The 22300-nt window shown below is 43.6% G+C and overlaps 1 protein-coding gene across 2 annotated transcripts in view; it reads right to left on the bottom strand.

Annotated features, from left to right (window-relative positions):
• SLC39A11 (solute carrier family 39 member 11) overlaps nucleotides 1–22300 on the bottom strand; it is a 549451-nt gene that overhangs the window by 2039 nt on the left and 525112 nt on the right. The gene's annotated exons all lie outside the window — the stretch shown is intronic.

The following is a 22300-nucleotide window of genomic DNA, read 5'->3' as shown; positions in this document are numbered from 1 at the left end:
TGAAAAAGCTCTGGCTAGGGCTAAACTGTTTCAGCTTTATGTGTTGTCAGAGTTACCTCCCTCAGGAAGGCTGACTCTCTGGTCTTGTGGGGGGCTGATTTTGTGCCCCCCACGTGACCAGATGGTGTGTGCCCAGAGACATGGGTTAACCCATGTCCCTGGGCAGATATGCCACTGGGCAGACACATTGCATAGGAGTTTCCAAAAGACTCAAATGGGGAATTCAGAAGCATTTAGTTCTCTTGAGGAAAACAATTCAGTCTCAGCATTCATTGGGACCTTTAAAAACAACAACCTTGAATCAGAACTTTTTTGAAAAAACTCCTTTCCTACTATCAGATCCTCTGAAGATGCCAGCCACAGATGCAGGCGAAACGTCAGGAGAGAATGCTGCTAGAACACGGCCATACAGCCCAGAAACCACACAGCATCCCTGTGATTCCGGCCATGAATGCCTTCGACAATAAACCTCATATCCTCTCTCCTATTGTAACAATTGTAGCAATCCTCTCTCCTATTGTAACAGCACCAAAAAATCCATTGATCTTGTCCTGGGTACAATTCTGGGAGCAAACCAAAATACTCTGTTGCAGAACCCAGAAGCTCACTAAGAAAGTGACAGTAAAGCATCAACCATTAAAGCAGAAAATGATAGTACAACAGCAGTAAAGTAATAGTAAAGAAAGAGGAGTAATTATTAATCATTTTGCCCAGAAGAAAGATAGCAGCATAGAGAGACAGAAACCCTTGAAATAAATGGCAGCATATTGCATTTATGGTTACTGGCTGCAGTTCAGTGCAGTATCTACTTGGCATGCTGAAGGCCCCAGGTTTCATCTTTAGCATCTCCAGTTTAAAAAAGAATCAGCTAGTAGGTGATGTGAAAGATTTCTGTCTAAGAATCTGGAGAGTTGCTTCCCATCTAAGCAGAGAATACTGGTTTTGATGGTCTGAGTCAATATAAGGCAGCTTCATGTAAATAATTTATTTTTATATAATAGACCTAAAAAATGAGAACCAAAGCACCTTTTTTTCTAGTCCTCATAAGGCGAAGGGTCAGTCAAAACAGCATCTGCATAAACTGATTCTTTCTAACAGACGTAAATGTTATTCAAGTTAAATCTGTTCAAAACATTTTCCCACTCTTGCAAAGTATATCGAAACAGCACAGCATGGCTAACGATATGCTTTATACTGCAAAACTGTTACTAATTAATTCAAGGAAAAGACACAATGACCCCATATATGAGTTTTGAAAAAAATGGGAGTGGATAAACAAAAAAAAACCCTTTTGCCACATTTTATATTTTGCGTACAAAGAAGAGGCTAGCCAAAGAGTGTCAACGTTTAGGGCTTAGTCCATATGAAACAGAATTCAAACGTTATAAACTTTTGACTGCCAATTCTAATCTGTGCTATCAGCTAAGGGAAATGAAAAAGAAGGCCATGTTTACCTTTGATTAAACTGGATTTTTTTTTTTAAAAAAAATACAGAACATAATGAATATTCAGCCAGAAACAGTAAACACAATCCTGAGGAGAACTTGTTCCAATCAAAGTAAAACTCAAGAGAGGCAGTTTTGTCTAAACTGGCAATGAGTCTGGGACACACTGGCTGTGTCGTTCACCTCGAAACATTAGATTAGAAATAAATGAGGCTTTGCCCCAGGATGCTAACACGAAATGACTGGCCACAACCACGTGGCTCCAGCTGGCACTTCCTTACTGTTGCCTAGCAACAGCATGTGCTTGACAGAGGATGATAAACAGAAGGCCAGAGGGAGGAGGTTCTGCTCAGCCACTGTGCTCAGAAGAACTAATCCTGGAAGGGAAAGGCAGCATTAGGAATGGGTGGTGGTGAAAAAGGAAATTAGGTTGGACAAATTACCGTTGCACATACTCCCTCGCAGGCTAAACAAGCAGGCACTGTTACACTTTTGGGGGCTAACAAGACGTACATTCTAGCATCTGGGCAATGTTTGACCAGCATGAGGCCAGAGACCAAAAAATTAACACTTAGGTACAGTCATGTCTGTCTGTGAGTTACCTAGGTGTTTTTTTTTTTTTAACCGTAGGCTCTTTGGTAGGATTACAAGAAGCTGTTGGAAGATGTTTGGAGCCTAGTTTTTCCATCAGCATAACTTTTGGCTTTTGCCATTCGGTGATTATGAGTTATGATGCTGCCTGGAATGTCAAGCCAAGATCAGTGACAGCAACTGATACGCTAAAATGTTGCATGGTTTTGCTCCCTGCTACTCCCATCTGTGAATGTGTGATTTTCCAGAAAAGAAAAAGCAGCAAGTGGAACCCCTCAAGATGTGAGGAAAAGATAATCGAGAAGTGTTTTTTAAACATATTATTTGAGACACATTCCAATAATTCAAAATTGGCAGTCACATTACTATCTCTCTTGTAGTATGGTGGTTAGAGTGTCAGACCAGGAACTGGGAGACCCACGTTCAAACATCCTCTCTGCCATGGAAGCTTGCTGGGTGATGTTTAGCCCACCCTCTCTTTCAACCCTCTCTCAATCTACCTACACTAGAGGAGGGGGAAATGATGTTGTCAAGCTCCTCTGGATTCCCAGTGTGGAGAAAAGCAGGACACAAATATCTAAAATCTTGTACATTTTTATCACATCCTTTCTCTGAAGAGCTCAGGGATGTGTACACTGTTCTTCCTTCCCCATTTTATTCTCACAAAAAAGTCTGTGAGTGGCTTGTTCAAGGACACCAAGTAAACTTCATGGCAGCAGAGGCATGGCTACAGAAAATTGTGCCCCCTCGGACTCAGCTGTAGTGGGGCAGTGGATTCAGGGGGGCATCAAGCAACCCTAGTTGTGTTAACTAAAAGAAAAGGAGGGATGGAGTGAGGAAGGAAAGAAGAAGAGAAAGAAAGGGGAGAGGGAGAGACAGAAAAGAGGGGAGGCAAGAGAAACGGGGAAGAGAGAGAAATGGGAGGGAGAGAAAGGGGGAAAGTGAGAGAAAGGGAGAAGAGAAAGAAAGGGGAAAGGGGAAAAGGTGGAAAGAAAGGGAGAAAGAACAGGGGGCTCCCGGCCACGCAGTGTGGCTGCGGTGCCAGGCACAGCGGCTGGTGTGATCCCTGGCCTCGGGTCCCAACGCCACAGCCAGACAACGCCAGCCCGATCCCCTGGCAAGGGAGAGGCCTCCTAGTCATGCATTTGGACCCAGCCTCGGGTGCCAGCCACTGCCAATGCAGCCTGTGGGGAAGGGGCCTCCCAGCCATGCGGCTGGGCCTGGGTCTCAGCATGGGGGGAGCCGCCAGGCGCTGGCTAGGTCCAGGAAGAGGCCCAGTGCGGGGACCTGGCTGGCCGGCGCCCCCCCCATGTGACACAATGGCATGTGCCCGGGGACATTACTCCATGTCCCCATTAGCAGTACGCCACTGGGAACTAGCAACACTGAAACAGCTTGCATATCACTAGGATAATTTGAATACCCAGTCTCAGGGACCAATTAATAGCAGATAATGGCTCCTGTAAATCAGACTTCTGGCTCAGAGGTGCATATGTTGTGCTGCTGACAAGAGTGGTTCCTAGCTCACAAAAGTTTGTGCCACGTGCAGTTGTTAGCAGAGCCAGCAGCAGGTTTTCATGGGTCCTTAGACACATAATTTCAAAGGACCCTTTATTCTTTTCTCAACCCACCATAGCTGTAGTAGGGAGAATGGAATACAAGTCACCACTGGGTCTAATGCCAGAGAATCATGATTGCTGTCTCTCCAATGCTTCTATCAGAAAACAGGAGATTTGCCTCAGAATTCCCAACAGCGTTGAAAGAGCTCTGAGGTGATGAGAGAGGGATCTGGACAAGATAGAAAAGTGCCTGATTCCCTTACCCTGTGCTTCCTTCCACTGCCACCAGACTGGCCCATCTTTCATCTGCATAGGCAATGGGTTCTCTGTTGGGTTGTGGGGCTTGGAAGGTACCTGATCATACCAACATGTGACACCTGTCCTTTTAAGGTATGGCAAAGCACTTTTCTTTGCTGTAAGACTAAACACAGACACCCCTCTAGAATGCTGAACTGTATTCTAGTCGGTTGAATTCATTAAGGAATGGCAACAGAGAAATTTTCAGCACAGCTTTTGAACAATTTTTTAAAAAAACTTGAGAAAGTAGAAAAATAATATACATTACATTCTGCTTTAACTTAGGAGTTACTACAAATATTTCTCAGTTAGAGTCTTATAACCCCCCACGCCCTTCTTTACAGTTCTTTGTACAAGGTGGTGCAGTGCAAGTGTGCAGCTTTTGAAGTTCCCTTGGGCTCCTAAGTATGCCGCTGCAATCAACGCTTCATAAAAACAGCGATATGAGAGGCCATGGGCAGGTTTATCTCTTATCGGTTATCTCACTTATTCACTCTTTGAGGCTCGTAAGAAGGATTGTTGCCATGAGAGATCAAAGCTGTTTCCTGAAATGCCCCACCCAGGCTGGACTGCAGATGCTATACAGCTTTCCGGTAAATAGCAATACCAGTGCAGAATGTAAAACGTGAAATCCTCACTGAGTGGATACCAGTGGCAAATCCAGCAATTTTTTAAAAGCTGAAGGGTTTTCAGGCTGAGGATAATAGCACAGTTAGGCCAGCTGAGGTGGCTATCACCCCTACCCTTTCCACTGAGCAAAGTTTGAAAATTTATTCCAGCTCTTCCTCCAATGGAAAAGCCACTTAAGCTGGAGGAATGCTCATTGGGGGTAGTAGCCAGGGTAAGGTCTGTCATGCCAAGCAATAAAAGCTAAAAGTCTTGCATGTAGTTTGAGTGGGAAAGCAGGGAGGAAAGAAGGCAGAGGAAGCTGAGAGATCAGGAAGACTGACAAGAGCTCTCTTAATGAGAGTCTTGTCAATTTCACCAGGTTGAATGCTCCATCAATAGATTTTAACTGTGGAATTTTTTTTTAAAAGCTAGCAGGGGGACTTCCCAAACTTTCTGATTGTCCTTAAATGGTTGCAAGTAGAGTTGGAGGAACTACTGTGGTTTGGGCAGGAAATGTTTGGGAGGAACGAGAAAACCTGACGAAATGTTACCACATAGAGATCTCCTTCGATTTCCCTACAAAGGGAGAAAAAAAAGTTGCAGTCACAGAACTTTTGGAAACCGTGGGGATTTTCAGATCTGAGAGCAGGGTAAGTGCCAAAGAGGGGAAAGCCTGTGCATGAATGTGAATCAAACCCAAAGAGAATGTATGGTAAAAGTGAAGGAGTCCACACATTCAAAATCACACTCTACAAAGTCACATACTACGTATGTAGATCTTCCTAGGAACAAGAGCCACAGAACTAAATTCAGATAGATGCACATTTGCCTTGTATAGCACTAAAAACACTGCAATGACTTTAACCAAGCTCTGTGCTGCATGTAAATGTATAAAGAAGATGTTTAATTTTCTCTAAAATTCACTTCAGAGAAGATACGGAGGGGTGGGTTTTATGCAAACTTACTTCTAAATGCACGGGGAGCATCTGTAGTACAGAAAAAATGCTGAACAGGATTAGACCCCACTCTGCACTGTACCTTTAGGCTACACCAGTGATGGCGAACCTTTTCGAGACCGAGTGCCCAAATTGCAACCCAAAACCCACTTATTTATCTCAGTGCCAATACGCTAATTTAACCTGAATACTGAGGTTTTAGTTTAGAAAAAACGGTTGGCTCCAAGGCGCACATTACTCGGGAGTAAGCTTGGTGAAGCAACCATGCAATGCTTCGAATGGGTGTATCACGCCCCTAGGAGGGTTTACTCAGAAGCAAGCCCCATTACCAGCAACTCCCAGGTAAAGGATCGTGCCCAGGCTAGCCTAGATGTGTGTGTGGGGGGGTGATTTTCCATCCCATCCCCACATGATGAACTCTGTGCACACGTGCCCACAGAAAGGGCTCTGAGTGCCACCTCTGGCACCCGTGCCATAGGTTCGCCATCACTGGGCTACACTATCCAAGGATTATTTCCTGGGGATGCTACTCCAGTAGGTATAATCTGTGTCGGTATGTTCAAGATATATCACTAGAGCACACATGGCAACAATTACAGAAAGGCTACACTATTTACCACCATGAGCAAGAGAGAAAGGATGGAATGGGATAGGCACTGTGTAATGTTAACCTTGGTTAGAAGCAACAGCATCCATGAACAGATAACTAAGATCTAGAATACTAGAATTGTCATTTGATCCACAAATCCACTCAATTTCACAAGAAGTATGAGTTTAATGCTAGGTGCGGTCACTTTATTAAACGTAGGGACTGCATCCTTTTCTCTGCTGCACAGCAGATGGTAGGCCAGACATCCTGATTATATATTGGCATATACAGTGGTATCTATCTAAACAAGTATCTGATAGCAAGTGGCATCTTTCTTCAAGAAAAACCTGAATCACAAGACTAGGAAGTATTGCCTTCCAGCAAAGAAAAATAACCTGGTTGCCCAGCAGTTGAAAGCTCACAGAAAACACACCCTGTGACTGGATGATTCAGCTGATGGCCCACACAGGCAGTGAGGCCAAAGGCTGTCAAAGGCCAAAAAGTCCTGGCCTCGAGCCCCTCCCACCCGCTTTGCACTAACCACCAACTCACAGATTCCTTCAGACTGTATGGATGGGAGGTATATAAACTACGAGGGCTGCAGCTGGCCTCTGTACAAAAGCACAAACTGTAAATGAACAAATTCCACCTTGAGCAGCAGGACAGGAAGAAGTCTCCTTCCAGAGAAAACAGTGAGAAAAGCAATCATAGAATAATAATCTGCATCCAGATCTATTTGCTTGCCTCAACTCCTCGGCCTGCTCCATTATTTCCCCAAACACGTGTTCAGCAGCACTAAGAGCCTCTCTTGGCCAATTCATTTTTGGCCTTCTAATGATTCAGAAAGACACCCTGGGACATGGAATTTTGTTTATCTGCACAACTGTGTGGGCAGCAAAGCAAAACAGGAAAGGAAGCCATTCTGGCAGTTTTAACTGTACAGCTTTCCCCCAGCAACCATCAAAAACTAGAAAGCCCCTTCCAGCAGCTTCCTTTCTACAAGAGGCATCTTTTAACCATGGGTAATCAGCAGTGAGTCTATTGCAATTGTTTCCACCTTTTCAGAGATGACATGGCTAGGAAACCAACAGTGCTCTGCTTTTCCACTGTAGCAGCAGTGCAGAATTTGGATTCTGTTTGTTGAAGCCAGTTCCATGTTTAGAAAAAGTCAAATGTATTCATTCAATAACTAATGCCTCGACTTATGCTATTTTAGAACAGCTTTACATAGAATAGAATGCCCCTTTTTAATGAAAGCAAGTTTTCTGTAAGGTGTTGGAAGTGAAGGACCATAAGGTAGCTGCATAGAGGTATTCTTGCAATCACATAATCCTGGAAACTGAAAACGTGCACACTTTGAAGAGCAGTCATTCTGGATGAGACTAGCTTCATACGTGCTTTCTGGGTGCTTTATGATATAGGCCAAGGATCAGAAAACTTGCTAGGAAGAGACCTAGAGAAGAAAGTGCCAAAAGGGCAGAGAATGCAGAGCCAGGGCAGCTGAAGGAAAGGAGAACCAACAGTGGAGAAATACATAAAATAACTTGAGGGAAGGGAAGGTGGGAGAAACTAAGGCTGATTCCGCATGGGCCAAAAACAGCGGTGTGAAAACGGTGTGAAAATGGTATAAACCAGGGGTCTGCAACCTGCGGCTCTCCAGATGTTCACGGACTACCATTCCCATCAGCCCCTGCCACCATGGCCAATTGGCAGGGGCTGATGGGAATGGTAGTCCATGAACATCTGGAGAGCAGAAGGTTGCAGACCCCTGGTATAAATTCTTTTACACAGTTTTACACAGTTTTACACAGTTTACACCATTTCACACCACTTTTTTTTGGCCCATGCAGGATCATCCTATGTTCTGAAATCAGGAAGTCAAGAACAAAAACAGAGGTTTTCCAGTCTAGCCCCTGAGACATCTATGCCAAGTTACAAAGTATAAGAGTAACAAAGAATTCTCCCTGCTGCCCTAGACATGGCAATCTTAGATGGGCAATGAAGGCAAAGTTGTAATGGAGAAGATACTGACATTCATACCCTGATCTGAAACAATCTGATTCCTTCGCCCCAGTCTTCTAGTCATATTTTACTAGGTAGTTAAATGTTTGAACTGGCTTGATTGACTATTCTGTGTCTAAAATGGCTTCACTTCTCCATACCCACTTTTATTGAATAAATAATAACGATACAAACACGCATATACTTGTATATCAATCTGTATTTGAAATGCTGTTTAATGTATTGATCGCTCACGGCCTTGGGGACACAAAGTTGAGTGGAAAGGTGGCATGTACATGTTTGAAAGAAAATAAATAAATTATGATCTCCTCTGCTGCTGGTGCAAATTCCTCCTAGAACACTAAGAAGAAACAGAGACCACCATATTTTTCTAGTGGCAGTCCTGGAATGCACAGAGGAATTAATCATACAGTCAGCAGCCTTTGGGTTCAACTGAGGGCAAGGCATATTGTAATGTCTGAACTTTTCGATTCCACAGGCTTATACAACATATAGTGTCAGAAAAAACTAGATATAAAATAGCCCTTCTTAAACTAACTAGGGAGTTGATCCTATTGAACTCTGTAGAATTCACATCTGAGTAACGTGGTTTGGATCAAGCAGCCAGACCAACATTCTTGATTTTCTTTACTCTGAGTATCAAAGTATCAAATTCAGCTTAGTAACGGGGAAGATACCTTTACAAAGAGAGTCAAGAGAGTCCAATAATCAAAGGACAGCCAATGCAAATCTATGGAAATAACCTTGCTGAGATGACACTCTGATTTCCCTAGGCCCTTACATCACCAGGCAGAATGTAGGAAAACAACATTCACTGGCCATTGGCTTATTTCAAGAACATATCAAACACACTGCTAAGTAGCAAAAAGCAATCAGACATCTAGGGCTTCAGGAAGCTTAGGCAAACTCTTTGTTTCCCAGAACACTTTCTGCTAGTAACTTGTTAATAAGTAACCTTGCGTCCCAGACAGGTGCTGTCGGCAAAGTCTTAGGAGTTCTTGTTTGGATGAAAGGTGAGTCATTTCCCTTTTATGTTGGTAAATGAATGATGTGTCATGGAAAAGACAGCTCCTCTTAATAAGAAATGGAACCGCAATTTTTTTTTTCATACACTCACCATGCACTTTCACACACACAAATTCCATAGGAAATGATTTTTTAAAATAGCCCTTTGGCTTTAAACCATAGGAAGGATTTGATTCTATTTTTTGATTTGGAGAGTTGTTGCAATGTAATGGCTTGACTGACAGTCTGACAGGGAGAAACTTGAATTTAAATCCTCATTCTCCAACATGGTGAAGGTGCGAGGGCCAAAATATATACACAAAGTGTTACCTAAGCTATAGATCCTTTTAGCAAAGGTGCTCCAGGGAAAAGCAATATTCTCTTTGCCCTGACACCTCCTATCTAACTACCAACCTTCCATGCCCCTTAAAATAAGGGTCTAGCCACCCACCACCTTCCTCTCCCTCCCCTATATATATTCATGATGATTGTATCAAGATGGTGCAGTGGACTAGGAAGACTTTAGCTCAAATCCCCATTCAGCCATGAAACTCACTGGACACCTTGGACTAGTCACTCTCTCTCATACAAACCTGCCTTCATAAGGTTATTGAGAGTACAAGCTACCCAGAGTTTCCTAGAAGGAACAGCATGATAACCATATCACAACTAAACAGAAGATAACTTCCTTGTCCATCTGGAATCCAACTCCAATTCATGCATGACTACACTGAATAATTTCTCTATTTACAACATGACAGAAAATTAAATCTGCTCCACTTAGTAGCAGTTATTGTTCACCATCTCTAGCTTAATTTTCTCTACTGTAGGCTACCGTAAGTTTCCATCGTGCTGCAATTTCAAAGTCAAAACATTTTATAATTAACTAGCGGGGCCCGGCCACGCGTTGCTGTGGCAATTGTCCTTCCCATCACAGTCCACAACCCACACAGATGTCCGTGCAGGTCCAATGATCCCCAGCATAGCCTTTTGGGAGCAGCAGTGGCATAGTGGCTAAGAGTAGGTGCACTCTGATCTGGAGGAACCGGGTTTGATTCCCAGCTCTGCAGCTTGAGTTGTGGAGGCTTATCTGGGGAATTCAGATTAGCCTGTGCACTCCCACACACACCAGCTGGGTGACCTTGGGCTAGTCACAGCTTTTCGGAGCTCTCTCAGTCCCACCCACCTCACAGGGTGTTTGTTGTGAGGGGTGAAGTGCAAGGAGGTTGTAAGCCCCTTTGAGTCTCCTACTGGAGAGAAAGGGGGGATATAAATCCAAACTACTACTACTACTACTACTACTACTACTACTACTACTACATCATCATCATCATCATCATCATCATCTTCTTCTTCATCTTCTTCATCTTCTTCATCTTCATCTTCTTCTTCATCTTCTTCATCTTCTTCATCTTCTTCATCTTCTTCATCTTCATCTTCATCTTCATCTTCATCTTCTTCTTCTTCTTCTGGGGTGGTCAAATGGAATCCCTCTTTCCCTTTTCAATTCACATTATTATATGGTGCTGTCTTGGTTTTTAGTATAAAGTAACCCTTTCCATTCTACAACGGAACTGTCCAGAGTGTGAATCCCGCTGTCCATGAGGCTGGTTGACACGCACAGTCCTGGCTTGGGTAAGGCAGTACTGGGGCAAGGAGGCTATCCCAGTCAGGCAGCAGAGGCAGGGTGGTGAGGCGCTCAGATCGAGGCCAGCTCCCTGGGTTCTTAAAGGGCCACGTGCAAAAGAAGCGAAGCCAGTAGTGTTGGTTCGCCCCCACCCCGCGGATTTTCTTAGAAGAAAAAGGCAAACTCCAGCTTGCTTTTAGTAAAAGAGAGCTGTGGTGAATATTGGTAAGGAAGTGGGTAAGTGGTGGTTGGATGTGAGGGAGGGCAGAGTGAGGTGTGTGAGGATGAAGTGGATGTGTATGAGAGTATGTGAGGTGTGTGGTAGTATTGGGTGAGGCACAGAGAGTGAACGTTACCTGCATGTGTGTGTAGGGGGGAACCCCATCTGACGTTTCACATGGCAAAATGTGTATGTGTTTCACTACCACTCGTATTACCTACCAGTATTACCTATTTACTGTTTTCACTGCTCATCTGTGGCCATCTGCACGAACATTCTAAGCCCTCATACCAAGCCCTCAGGCCACAGACATGCTGCACAAACATTCTAAGGGTGGAAGAGGAGTGGAGGAGGAGGAGGAGTTTGGATTTATATCCCCCCCTTTCTCTCCTGTAGGAGACTCAAAGGGGCTTAAAATCTCCTTGCCCTTCCCCCCTCACAACAAACACCCTGTGAGGTAGGTGGGGCTGAGAGAGCTCTGAGACGCTGTGACTAGCCCAAGGTCACCCAGCTGGCATGTGTGGGAGTGTGCAGGCTAATCTGAATTCCCCAGATAAGCCTCCATAGTTCAGGCGGCAGAGCTGGGAATCAAACCCGGTTCCTCCAGATTAGATACACACGCTCTTAACCTCCTACACCACTGGAGGTTAAACAGAGCCAGCTTCATGGCCTGGTGCATCAGGAAAAAGATGTTTTACCTGGCACAGGTATGGACTTTTGGCAATTTGAAGGTTTGATTACCTGCCCGCGACAGGGAGGGACATCATGTGAAAATTTGGGGGCGATCTGTCTAGCTGTTTTGGCATTAGGGCAAGACCAACAAATGAATGGTTAGCTTTTTATATATAGATTCCAGTATACCATCTGTTACATAGAATCATAGAGTTGGAAGAGGCCACAAGGGCCATCAAGTCCAACCCCCTGCCATGCAGGAAAACACAATCAAAACACTCCTGACATATGATCATCCAGCCTTTTTATTGTTTTAACTTTTACTGCTCTTTGACCGTAATAAAGTATGACTGACGGACTACCTCAATCATCCAGCCTCTGTTTAAAAACTTCCAAAGGAGGACACTCCACCACTCTCCAAGGCAGTGAACTCCACTGTTGAACAGCCCTGATAGTCAGAAAGTTCTTCCTAATGTTTAGGTGGAATCTCTTTTCCTGGCAGCACCACCTAAAAAGCCAGTTATTCACTTCCTCTATTTTTCTTTCTCACCTGGGCCCTTGTACTTCAACTGGAAGTACAGATGAAATTACAACATGTGCATCCAGTTCCTTCAGTTTCCTTCCAAGAGCCTCAAAATCCTTTCTGATGTCCCAAAAGCTACATCTAGCAGTGTAATTTGTTCCAATGTGGATTAAAAGGAAGGGATAATGGTCAGTGGACTTGACAAGTCTTCTCAGCCTCAATGTGACATCATGGGTTTTTGTCCTTGGGAGACAGCACACCTCTCGATACATCTTGTTAGGTCTGCAAATTGCTGCTTCTGTCCCCCTTAGCAGGGAATCCCCTACCACCATCACACATCTCCTCTGGGGTTTTGCAGGTGACATTTCATGAGTTGAACCGTCTGTCACTTGTGCATTCTCTGAGAGCTAAGTCCGTTCCTCCTGTGCCTGTTCCTCATCCTCATCGAGAGGGGCGAGAACCTCAAAATGATTCTGTAGTTTCAAATTCACAGAATGCTCCCTGGTCCTTCTGCTTCTATGGGTTACATTTCTCCAACTGCCCACCTCCTCTGATACATGAGTATCTTACTCATGTTATGAGTATCTTACTGTATGTTACTTCACAGCTCACACTTTTTTAAACATATCATTTCTTTATTAACTTGGCTAGGTCCATGTGCAAGTTTCATGAGTCAGCCCTGGAAGATTGGTTACTTTTCTAATGCTTTCAAGTCAACAGATCCATTAAGTGAGCTGGCGCAGTATATCCAGGATGATCCCAAACTGTAGTTTGCATCCACTCTGATTTTTCTTTTAAGTGAATTGTATATTTGTACAATGCACTGGGGTGAAAGCAGGGTAGACACACACAAATGAATAGATATGTAGTTTTTGGATCAAAGATTTCAGCCTTTTGGGATCATATTTTTATAAGAACTCCAAAGTTGGTTGTCCAAATGGCTGATAATGCTAAAATATTTGATCTGTAGGGAATGCTTCAGGAGCGAAGCTTATAGAAAAACTTCAGCTCAGCTCATTAGCTTCTCACTCTCTATCTGGGGTCTGCAACCTGCGGCTCTCCAGATGTTCAAGGACTACAAATCTCATCAGCCCCTGCCAGTGTGGTCAATTGGCCATGCTGGCAGGGGCTGATGGGAATTGTAGTCCATGAACATCTGGAGAGCTGCAGGTTGCAGACCCCTCTAGCTGCAAAGCTTTGTGAACATTCTAAATACAATGGGCTCACTAAGTGATGGGATTCAGCAGGTTTGCAACACTTCGGCAGAACCGGCTGCTAAAATGGTGCTTGAAAACAACCAGTTGTTAAATTATTTGAATCCCACCACTGGGCCCACTAGATTCACACCTAGACCCATCCACCCTCAAGAGATTAACTTTTGAACAGGAAAGCTACATCACCTATTTTAAAGGCTTCCACATATCTCCCAGAGTTTCTGACTGTAAGAGTCTTCAAAGTATATCAGTTGATATGGCAGAACTTGCTGCCACAGATTGAGAAAGATAACTTCTAGCCCAACAAAGCCAATTCCACTTGCCACTTTTGCTAAAATGACTACTGCATCTTTAAACAATGCATGTGTCATATCTGACCTGACAAGCTGATTAAAGAATGAACGAAATCCCCTTTTCCTTGGTTTCTAAAACAAGTTGATAAACAGCTTGGTGATGGTAGCTCTGTCTAAACCACAACTGGTCTGGAGACAGCTCATCTTGAGAGAACACCTTGGGGCTTTTTATTACAAAAAATGGGGAGATTTTCAATTTAGCAGTTATGTTAAAACGTATCTCCTTCCAGCCATCAGTCTGCACTTCTCTGGTGTCCTGCTCCCATCCTCACCAATAAGATTCCTTCTTTGTCTGCAGATATCTGCTGAACCAAGTAGTCTTGAAATTCAAGCCTAACACTTATGCGGCACCCTGCATTTTAAGAGATAGAAGGAGGCTTAATCTATCCATTTAAGATTGCATCCAAACTTAATTCGCAATGTTTTCTCAAAGAAATATCTATGTTGCTGTGGGAGAACAGAAGCTCAATCTACCTGGTTTCAGAAGCTTAATCGATACAACACCTACTGGTTCTATAATGACTGGTCAATTTGCAACATATATAAGTATAAAGACTGATATCAAACAGAGCCACACTCTATAACAAAGGGCAATGAGGTAAGTCGACTCTGGCTCCTTCTCCATGGGCCAATAAACAGTGAAGGATGGTGAAAAACCTGTTTTGGTGGGAAACTTCGCACAGTTACTGCCCCTAACACAAGTCTGCCCAGTGTCCCCCCCCAAAAAAAGGGTTTTACCAGAATCGCACTATTTGCGGGGCTTTTTGAAAAGCCCGGGTTGCAACCGCTTGCGTACGAACGGCCAGGCAGGAGGCGCTCTCTGTGGCTGCACATTCTGTTTTGGTTTTCCTTCCGGCCCTGTATCTGCATAGCCACGCAGTTGCACGGGGCCGTCCAGTGAGGCAGCGTGGCTGTGGAGATCCAGTCATGCATGCCTGCTTGGCTATGCATCGGCTGGTGGTGAGCAGAAGAAAAAAAAGTGTTGCTGTGTGAAGGTGCGACAGCAGCCCACATTGCTTCTGCGGGTTCCGTTCGCTGCCTGCACAGAGGCATGCAAACTGGAAAACAGGAGAGCGGGTTACTTTAGCCCAAGTGCAACCCACTCTACCTGTGCTGTGAGGAAAGGGCTTCTGACTTGTAATGACTGTAGAAACACTGCAGGCTTGGCAGTAGCTTCCAAATTCAACAGGAGAGTTTACTTCTGTTATGGGGAGGGACTGTGGTTCAGTGGAAGAGCATCCACCTAGTCCAACATCCTGTTTCACACACTAACCAACCAGTTGTCCTAGAGGGGCAATGAACCAGGTACAGAGGCCATGATCCTCCTCTGATATTGCCTCTTTGCACTGGTTTCAGAGGTCCACTGCCTCTGAATGTAGAGACTCCCTTTACTCACCATGGCTAGTAGCCACTGAGTACCATTGAGGGACATATCTTCCATGAATCTGTCTAAACCCCAACTAAAACCAATGCAGGACTATTAATTATTATTATTTTCAATGTAGAGTTAAGAAGCCTGGTATCCTGTTTAGGCTCATTTTGAGATCCTGAAGAACATCTATGGACCAGCAAGGGTTTGGCGTCACAGAATGATCAGAATGTAGTTTTAATGATCCTCCTATGATCTAGGTCAAGGGTCCACAACGTTTTTAAGCCTATGGGCACATTAGGAATTCTGACACGGTGGTTGGTGGAACCATAAAATGGTACTGCGGAACCACAAAATGAACACCATGAGAGCCAGAGCTACACAGAGAAAGACCAAATGCAGGGGACAATGGCGTAATTTTATAAAACACTGGGAAAGAGAAGAGAGAGAATAAAAACAGCACTACAGTGATAGCTTCCACCAAATATGTTTAGTTTCCGCAGCCATCAGATCTCCACTGGTCAATCAGAAGTCCTATTGGGCAGGACCCTTCCCCCCCCTTAAAAAATTTGGTGGCCACCAGGAAAGGTAATGGCCATCATGACACCCATGGGTACAATGTTGGTGACCCCTGACCTAGGTTATAAAAGGACTGAGACAGAATAGTGTGGCTCCTGAGTCAGCATAGTGTAGTGGTTAAAAGCAGCAGACTCTGATCTGAAGAACTAGACCGCTTCTGCACATGCAGAATAATGCACATTCAGTCCACTTTCACAACTGTTTGAAAGTGGATTTCGCTATTCCACACAGTAAAACCCAGCTCCAAAGTGCATTGAAAGTGGATTGAAATTTCGTTATTCTGCATGTGTGGAAGGGGCCCTAGGTTTGTTTCCCCACTCCTCCACATAAAGCCTGCTGGGTGACTTTGGGCTAGTCACAATTCTCTCAGAATTCTCTCGGCATCACCTGCCTCACAAGGTGTCTGTTCTGTGTAGGTGCACACGGGGGGAGGGCGCTACTGTAAGCTGCTTGAGACTCCTTACAGTAGAGAAAAAGTGGGGTATGCTCCTCTGGGTATGCTGAGTCTATGACCATAGTGGAGGGGATTCCACATCAGCAAACTAGCTCTAGAAGTGTCCAAATCCTAGCTCTATGCAGGTGCAAAGCCCATCAGCACAGAGACTATGAAGAAGCAGCATTCAAATATTCTTCATACATTTAGGTAATTCTCCCTTGACAAGGGACATTTGAAATTGCCAATTGGCAAGGGACATTTTAAAGGAAGTTCGGCTGATTGCTCCAGAAAGTTTTTGTGAAAGCATCAGCCAGGAGATAAATCATCCAATGACCCTAAGTACTGCAGCCTGTTCTTTCAGACATACTGTGTTCTGTCTGGAATTCTCCCTTAAGGTGCTTCACTAAGGTGCGTCTGCCCCCACAAACGCTGGCTGGAAAATCCCAAACGAAGAGGTATCACCCTGGACAGTTTCACAATCCCAGCTGAACTGCCTGACTCCTCAAATATAAAAGAAGGATGCCTTCCTTCCGCCTCTACCCTGGGACTGTGCTGAAATAGAAATTCTTTGCAGTGAGCTCACTGAGTCTAGCAGATGCATATGAATCACAGTATCTATTGATTTGTTTTGTGAAAGCAGCAACCAACAGATAAATCACCCAGGATCCTAAGTACTGAAATTGGTTATTTGCTTAATTATATAAATTACTGAACACATGTCAATGATGTCATGGCAGTGTACAGAGAGGGCTAATGCTCAACAGAACGCTCACACAGAGTAACTCTGTGCAAGTATGTCCTGCTTCAGTTTTACTTGGAGGAACCCACTGCACACTACATTAGTGATTCTACTGGGGGCAACGTAGCAGTTTACTTAACCGCCTCTTTGCACTGCAAATCAGAATAATAAAGCAAGAAGACCAAATTTAAATTACCCATTGTTTAAAGCATTTCTCTCCCCCCCCCCTTTACCTTCTCTCCTCTGCCATATTTAGAACCTCAATATATCACTAAAGGGGACATTTAAATAAAGGCATTATTTCCTACTGAAAGGTTATATTCAGACACCACTATCCAGGGAATCCCAGACTGCCAAGTTCAGCACCAAGTCAGATCTTGGGTTTCATCTTGTTATTACATCAACACCAGAATTTGATTTCTGTTAATAGCAAGTAGCGTTGCCAAGCTCCAGGTGGCACCTGGAGGTCTCACACTATTACAACTAATCTCCAGATGGTCAACATTAGTTCCCCTGGAGAAAATGGCTGCTTGGGAGGGTGGATTCCAGGACATTATACACTGGGGTACCACTGCGAGCAGTGATTTTATAGGCAAGCCTCTTTTGTGGGGTAGTTTGCCATTGCTTTCCCCGGCTATTCTTCACCCCCTAGCTATGAGCTAGGTACTCATATACCGACCAAGAAATGTATGGATGGCTGAGTTGACCATGAGCCAGCTGCCAGGATATCTGACCCACAGGGAGCTCAAACTCCTGGCCATGTGAGTAGCAGTGCAAGCACTTACCTAACCACTATGCAACGCAGCTCCTAGCACTACAATTTCTGTTATTAGAAGTTATCAAAAAAAAATTCGATACCTTTTCTAATACTGTTTCTATTACTCATCCAGAAATTGTGCTAATAGCACAGAATTTCAAATGCCATTAAATTCTCCACCTACACTATCTTTCTACTTCCCTTACCACCTGGCTGCTACATCCTGGGCAGGGGGCAGGAGATCCCCTAGTTTGGGCCCCCTCTCCCAATGCTGTTCAGCCGCTGGCAAGTATCTTACCAGGTGCAAACTGAGGCTTAGGCCTCAACATTCCTTTGGGGGTGGGCAGTTTATTAAATCTACTAAACAAACAAACAAACAAACATCGTTGGTGTGTTACTTCACTTCCAGAAGTGATGTCATCATGTTGGTGATGACATAGGAAATGCCCTGGTATTTTGGTAACGTTATGACATCACTTCCGGGAATGACATCAATGCATAGATGGCATTGAGGCTTAGGCCTCAATTTGCAACTGGTAAAACCCCTGCCCCCTTTTGCCAGGGTGTACTTAGCAATCCTATTTACTGCAGCTGCATTTATTCAACAAACCATGGGTGAACCTTCCATTGCTCCCATTAAGTCATTAGATTTCTGAAAATTAATCACACCAGTTCAGACAATGGGAAGGAGTGGGGGACGTTAGACTATATTTAATTAGTGGTCTAGCTTGGTCTGATCTAACAAAGTATTGTTTTTCCAAAAATAGGTCATCATTCCAAGATCCACAAAAAGATAAAAGACTAGTGGAGGAGTTCTGGTGTGACTAAGGGGCCATCACAAAAATCTCATATAGCCAATTTACCTGTAAGGGGATTTTTAAAACAAATTCTTGCACGGTGATGACCTCATAGGGATGCCTGTCAAGTAAGCCCAGGGGCAGTGGAGAGAGGAGAGGAGGTTCTGATCATCCAGAGTACACACACACACACACACACATGCACACACACACACACACGTATACCTTTTACAATGCTATAGGAAAATCATGCATCACACCCAGTCCTATAAACAGCTAATTACACAATCTGATCCAGTAAATTAGCACAGCAAAAGACTGTCTAATTCTCACAATAGACTCCAAGAGTGGATCAGGAGGTAAAATTAATTTGCATCCTTCATGAGACAGGCCCGCAGGTGAGGATTAGAGCCAACTATGGAGACAGGGTGGAGGAGAAATTTCAAAACTATCCCCACCCTAAATTTAGCCTTTGGATAGAGGCAAACCAGAGCTCTTCCACTGCCCTGCCAACCTGCAAAATACAATGCACTGAATGAGAACAATGTTTTCAACTTGGAAATTAATTGGTCTTTGGACTTCTAAGTGTAAAACACAATGGCAAAGACACAATTGGCGTTCATGTCCTCCAATGAAAAAAATTCCATGATACCTTCTCCCTGCTATTACTTATTTCTTCCTTATTGCCTGAGAACCTCTTCAGTCCATAGGCAAAACATTTTTTCCCTGGAAGATTTATGACCTAATTTCACATGGATAGCCTTAAGCAAGCCCATTCACATTCTCTGTTCTCATCTGTAAAACCAAAAAAATCACAACAACCTAAGAGGTTGCTACAGAAATACAGGAGATGACACCAATCATAGGCTTCTGGGAAAGCAAACAGATTTCAAAAATAAAACAGGTACAATATGAAATGCAGACTTTCTTTGGGAAATGAGAGGCAGCAATTACCATCCCATTTTCAATTTAGTTCAGGTGCAGATCCAGTCTAGGTCTGGAATTTCTATTGGATTGGGGGGGGGGGGCGCACTTCAATACATATGGAGCCTCGTAAGGTCTAAAATGTATCCTGAATGATAGAAGTAAACAGGGATGTAGAAGTTCTACATAAAAAAACATTTGTTTTGGACCTAAAATAGATGCCCCGTTAAATTAATCCATCTCTGAAAAACTGGAAACTTGGTAAGAATCACATAATTACAGCCGGGTAGCTTACTTTGTGATGAGATGTAACAGGTAGTTTAAAGGTGTGTGGATGAAGAATACTCACATTCATAGGTGTGGAAAATAAATAAATTCAGGGAAGTCTATCCTGATAAACAATGCTTATCTGAGCACAATACTTAATTGTAAGAGCCAGCATGGTGTAGTGGTTAAGAGCAGGTGGATTCTAATCTGGAGAATCGGGTTTGATTCCCCACTCCTCCACCTGAGTGGCGGAGGATTATCTGGTGAAACAGATGTGTTTCCGCACTTCTACATTCTTGCTGGGTGACCTTGTGCTAGTCACAGTTCTTAGGAACTCTCTCAGCCCCACCTACCTCACAAGGTGTCTGTTGTGGGGAGAGGAAGGGAAAGGAGCTTGTAAGCCATCTTAAGTCTCCTTATAGTACAGATGGGGTATAAATCCAAACTCCTCCTCTTCTTCTTCTCAAAACAAAATACTAATTCGTGATCATGTTTTTTTTACCTAAAGATAATTAAAATGTATCCTCATAAATCGCTTTGCCGTCATCAACTATACTTTGTTCCAGTGGCTTAAAACCAACCCACTCCTATTAATTATCCTTGGGGTAATAATACTGTTACTACATGCTGACCTGCAGAAATGGAATCCCAAGGCCAAAATCCAAGAGAAGCAGCAAGTCCTGAGAAAGAACCCCAAGCGTGAAAACTTTTTCGTTCTTGTTTTCACTGCAGTACTTCCCAAGGGCTGCAATGAAGTATAACAAAAAAGAAGTCGTTGTTTGATGCCGGACAATGAACTTCATACGTTCTCAAGTTCATTCAGCTACTCCCTTATCCTCCTCTACTCCCCTCACTCAAGAATAAAATACTTTACGGTTTGTAAGAAGCCATCCTTTACCTCTAAACCACAAACTATGGTTTCGTACTCAATCCTTGATTCAAACTTACCCTAAACCATTGGCACCCAGTGACCCAGCGATGTTGCTCTCTCTCATAAGACATCCAGGGCCTTGCTCCGCAGTCTCAAATTAGGCCATCACCAAGGCAATGCCATTGACACTTTCTTCCAATTGTGACAATTTTATACTGCATCTCTGCACTTCTAGCTCCCTGACAATATTACTGCCATGAGTCTCCATCATTCAACCAAGCATCAAAACGATGAGATGTCAATGGGCACCTCTCTCCAGAGTTTAAACAGTTAGGAGAGACCAAGAATACCATATATCTACTAAAGAGCCAGTTCAGTGTAGTTGTAAGGGGGGTGGACTCTAATTTGGAGAACCAGGTTTGAATCCCCATCCCTCCGCATGTAGCTCACTGGGTGACCTTGGGTCAGTCACAGTTCTCTCAGAATTCTCACAGCTCTACCCACATAACAATATGTATGGGGAGAGGAAGAAGTTGTGATTATAATCTGTCTCGAGACTCCTTCAGCAACTCCTCTTCTTGTAAAATTCCCATGCCAAGAAAAAGTGCTAATTTTCCAGACTTCTCTCCAAGTTTAACTTAGTGATTTTTACAAGGAAACATCTTCAGGCAGACCTTGTTACATGTGAAAACAAGGGGTCATTACACAGGGACTTCACTTATCAAAACGAAACGTATGGATCAACTCTTCAGCACTGAACAAAGAGTTTGGGGAATCTTCAGGTAGACATATGTTAGAGCATAGCCATTCTCATTAAAGCAGTCATAGAGCAGTCATATTATTTCCAAGAGTCTTTGGGGTCCACTGATTTATACCTTCCATTAGAAAAAAGGTGTTTGTGCTTTAAAACTGTGCTATTTCATGCATACACACTTGTGCTCAACTGAGCAACCCCTTTCCCCATTTTTACACACTTAATGCAATGTGGCAGATTTACATGCTTGCCATTTTATTTTTGTTTGTTTTAATTGTAATGGGGAGGGGGGAATTTTAGCCATATATTTACCTATATGTCAGTTTTCAGGTGCCTTGATTTATTGATTTGGCCAATTCCCATTTAATAGACTCTCTTTCAGTCTCAAGTCCACGGCATTCCTGAGGGGGCTCTACTCTCACCTCTGTAGTCTCAGGGGAGGGGGAGCCAAGCGAGGCAATTTGCGCTTGGAGGCCCATGTTAGACCAAATACATTTTGTTTTTACTTTTTCAAAATTAAAAGTTTGTCGCCTCAAGGTCAGCAGAATGTAAAGTCAAATACTGTCCTTAAAGACAAATTTGGCAAATAAAAATGCTGACAGAGTTGGTCAGGATGACAAAGAACCATTTCTTCATTTCTTGATGTAGCTACACAGAAGTCTCCATACTTAACCTTACTCAATTGAGTTCCATTCGAAGAACACTTCACTTCTTGGTATAAAATTGGTGTTTTATATTTATATGTGTGTGTGTTATATATGTCAACATGTGGCCTCATCTGTGGATATCTAAATATATGAGAGAGTTCAAGGCCATGAAGGGCTTTGGATGTGGTAGCCAATACCTTAAAATTGGCCTTGGAATCAATGACCAGACGGTGGAGTGACCATAGAATGGGAGTAATAATATGCTCCTTGTATCTCCCAATAGGAGTGAAGTTATGCCGATCTGCATCAACTGGAATTTCTGAATTGATTTTGAGGGGAGAGCAATGTACAGTGCATTACAGTAGCCTGGTCTAAATGTCACCATGGTTGCAAGCCACCATATCATCTGTATTAAAGGCTAGAATGAGATGGGAGAAAGCCTTTCTTGCTGCTGAATTAACATGCTTCTTCAGCAATA

The sequence above is a fragment of the Sphaerodactylus townsendi genome, linkage group LG03, assembly GCF_021028975.2.
Source record: "Sphaerodactylus townsendi isolate TG3544 linkage group LG03, MPM_Stown_v2.3, whole genome shotgun sequence".
In the NCBI taxonomy this organism is placed as follows: domain Eukaryota; kingdom Metazoa; phylum Chordata; class Lepidosauria; order Squamata; family Sphaerodactylidae; genus Sphaerodactylus; species Sphaerodactylus townsendi.
This window is presented reverse-complemented; position numbering and strand designations above follow the sequence as displayed.